Below are 3,698 nucleotides of genomic sequence, written 5' to 3'. Positions count from 1 at the left end.
GGTCGCTTCCAGGTGGCCATGATTGTGTTTTTGTTTTTCTGTCCACCCTGGGGGCAAATCGGCCCGTTTTGTTTGCCGTTTTGCCCCCAGGGGGAGTAGTGCTTGGCTGGCGGTGTGTGTGGAGTGGCGCTTGGCTTGCAGTGTGCGTGGAGTGGTGTTTGGCTGGCGGTGTGTGTGGAGTGGCGCTTGGCTGGATGGTGTGCGTGCAGTGGTACTTGGCTGTCTGTGCACGGAGTGGTGTTTGGCTGGTGGTATGTGTGGAGTGGTGTTTGGCTGGCAGTGTGTGTGGAGTGGTACTTGGCTGGATGGTGTGCGTGGAGCGGTGCTTGGCTGGCGGTGAGTGGCGCTTGGCTTGCGGTGTGCGTGGAGTGGTGCTTGGCTGGCGATGTGTGTGGAGTGGTACTTGGCTGTTGGTGTGCGCTGAGTGGTGTTTGGCTGGCGGTGTGCGTGGAGGGGTACTTGGCTATCTATGCACGGAGTGGTGCTTGGCTGGCGGTGTGTGTGGAGTGGCGCTTGGCTGGTGGTGTGCATGGAGTGCTACTTTGCTGTCTGTGCACGGAGTGGTGCTTGGCTGGCGGTGTGTGTGGAGTGGCGCTTGGCTGGTGGTGTGCGTGGAGTGCTACTTTGCTGTCTGTGCACGGAGTGGTGTTTGGCTGGTGGTGTGTGTGGAGTGGTGTTTGGCTGGCGGTGTGTGTGGAGTGGTACTTGGCTGGATGGTGTGCGTGGAGCGGTGCTTGGCTGGCGGTGAGTGGCGCTTGGCTTGCGGTGTGCGTGGAATGGTGCTTGGCTGGCGGTGTGTGTGGAGTGGTACTTGGCTGTCGGTGTGCGCTGAGTGGTGTTTGGCTGGCGGTGTGCGTGGAGGGGTACTTGGCTATCTATGCACGGAGTGGTGCTTGGCTGGCGGTGTGTGTGTGGAGTGGCGCTTGGCTGGTGGTGTGTGTGGAGTGGTACTTGGCTGTCTGTGCACGGAGTGCTGCTTGGCTGGCGGTGTGTGTGGAGTGGCGCTTGGCTGGTGGTGTGCGTGAAGTGCTACTTTGCTGTCTGTGCACGGAGTGGTGCTTGGCTGGCGGTGTGCGTGGAGTGGCTCTTGGCTGGTGGTGTGCGTGGAGTGGTACTTGGCTGTCTGTGCACGGAGTGGTGCTTGGCTGGCGGTGTGTGTGGAGTGGCGCTTGGCAGGATGGTGTGCGTGGAGTGGTACTTGGCTGTCGGTGTGCGCTGAGTGGTGTTTGGCTGGCGGTGTGCATGGTCTGGTGTTTGGATGGTGGTGTGGGTGGACTGGCACCAGGCTGGCGGTGTGTGAGTAGTTACTTTCTGTTGGTCACTACACACACTGCTAGTTGAGTGACACTCTGCGCAGTCCATCATTTTCTGAAGTTACTGTGTCAGATTTGTGGGCATGTGAAAGTGATGGGCCCTTGAATGGCGCTGGCGGCTGGCGGTGTGAATGTTTTGTATGTGTCACACGTACAAAAGGTGTATGAATGTCCTTACTGCCCCTGTGTGATGGGGGTACTGGTAGGAGCAAAAGACTGACTGGCACCAAAGGGGTCAGGCAGTAAAAAAAATGCAAAAAATTAACCAGTGTCTTGATGTTAAACCTCATCTAATCCCAATTGGTCTAAGCCCTATTTGATGGCCCATCTTGCCGAATTTAAATTTGGGGGGCAGGTTTGTGTGTTGTTGTTTTAATTGTTATATTTTTTGTGAAATGTGGTAGTAATTTTTTTTCTTCTCTATTTTTGTCAGTTGTTCCAGGCTTTTGCTGTTTGGATTGTTGTAGGTTGCGTGTCTGTTTGCAGCTTGTGCTTGGTAAGTGAATGTATTTTGTACTACTTTCCCTTGATGTTTGTCTTTTTGAAAAAGGTTGTACTTCTAGCAGTTTGTGTGGCTCTGTGTTTTTTTTTCCATTTTATTTTCAGCATTAGTGTTTGATGTGCACTTTGTTTTCTAATCTGTCATTTCTTTTTATCTTTCTAGTGGGATATCATTTCTTTTTGCTGTGTCTCAGCAGAGTAGGTGCTAGTGAGTGTAGCTATATTTGGTAAGAGTGAAATTGTTTTGGATTGTATTTATCTTTTTGTGAAAGCCTTACCTTGTTTACTTCTTACTTTGCACAGTGTAGGTTGTTGTTCACTTATGTGTGCAGTCTTCTTGCTTTGTAAGGATAATGGCTAGTCGCAGGATTACTGCTCAGCAGGTTCTTGGTTTGCCTTTTGAGTCTTCCTCTGACCATGGTTCAGAGACTGAGTCCGATTCGGACTCCCAGGTAGAGGCAGAAGATTCAGGCAGTGAGTTTTCTCTTCGCATCGTATCAGCATCATCGGATGATGATGATTCTTCTAGTGCTGATGAAGGGCCTATGTTAGAGGAGGACATTGAGGTGCCGGTAGTGGGCCAAGAGGCACCTGTGCTGCTGCCTAGGGCCGCAAGGTTTCCTTTCTTTTTACGTCAGCAAGAGGCATGTGGGCTGGAGCCTGCACCCAAAAGGCTTCACATTGCTGTGGTGCGCAAAGAGGCATCTGGTGCTTTTCGTCTTCCTGCTGGTGTAGTGCAGCAAGAGGCATCTGTGGCTGTTAGGCTTCCCATTGGTGTAGAGCGGCAAGAGGCATCTGGGCCTGCTTGGTTTCCCGGTGGTGTAGTGCAGCAAGAAGCATCTCAGGCTGCTGGGCTTCCCGTTGGTGTAGTGCAGGAAGAGCCCTCTGGGGATGCTATGTCCTCTGTTGGTGTTGTGCAGCCAGAAGTATCTGTGGCTGTTAGGCTTCCCGTTGGTGAACAGCAGCAAGAGGCTTCTGGGCTGCAGGCTGGGGTGGCTGCTCCCCCCGTTGATAGGGATGGCCTCTGGGTTCCCCCTGGCTTGGTGCAGCCGGCATTGCCAGAGTTCACTGGTGTTCCTGGGTGTAGAGTGAATACTGAGAATTTTCTGCCAATACATTTTTTTCAGTTGTTTTTTGACGATGTGTTTTTGCAAGAGATTGTTGAGAAAAACAATTTGTATGCAGAACAATTTTTTAGGGCCAACAGTGCCGCCAGCCTTAAGCCCTATTCTAGAGCAATCCGGTGGACTCCCACAAATGTTGAAGAGATGAAGAAGTTTTTGGGATTAACTTTTTTGATGGGCTTGCTAAGGAAGCCATCAATGACTTCATATTGGTCCACTAGTCCCTTGATGGCAACAGCTATATTTCCAGCAGACATAAGTCGTGATCGGTATATGCTTCTTCTTCGGATGATGCATTTTGTTGATAATAGTTTAGCGTTGTCACGCGATCTCCCTGATTGTGACCGTTTGTTTAAAATTCGGCCTGTCCTTGATCACTTTGTTGATCGTTTTTCTGAGATCTTTGTCCCTGGTAAAGAAATTGCAGTGGATGAGTCTTTGCTGTTGTTCAAGGGCCGCTTGGTTTTTAGGCAATACATTCCTAGTAAGAGGGCGCGCTATGGAATCAAACTGTATATGCTGTGTGACAGTGAGACTGGATATGTCTACAATTTCAGGGTGTACACTGGTAAGGAGTCCAGCATTAACCCTCCTGGTTGTCCTTCTACTTTTGGAGTGACTGAGAAAATTGTGTGGGAACTAGGTAGAGGATTATTTAACAAAGTTCATCATTTATATGTAAATAACTTCTACACTGGTGTGCGGTTGTTCCAGGAGTTGGCCAAAGTGGGCACTGTTGCTTGTGGCACAATGCGCAGTA

This window comes from Lissotriton helveticus, chromosome 3_2 (genome assembly GCF_964261635.1).
Source record: "Lissotriton helveticus chromosome 3_2, aLisHel1.1, whole genome shotgun sequence".
Classification (NCBI taxonomy): Eukaryota; Metazoa; Chordata; class Amphibia; order Caudata; family Salamandridae; genus Lissotriton; species Lissotriton helveticus.
The sequence above is the reverse complement of the archived record's forward strand: the minus strand, read 5'-3'. Positions refer to the sequence as shown.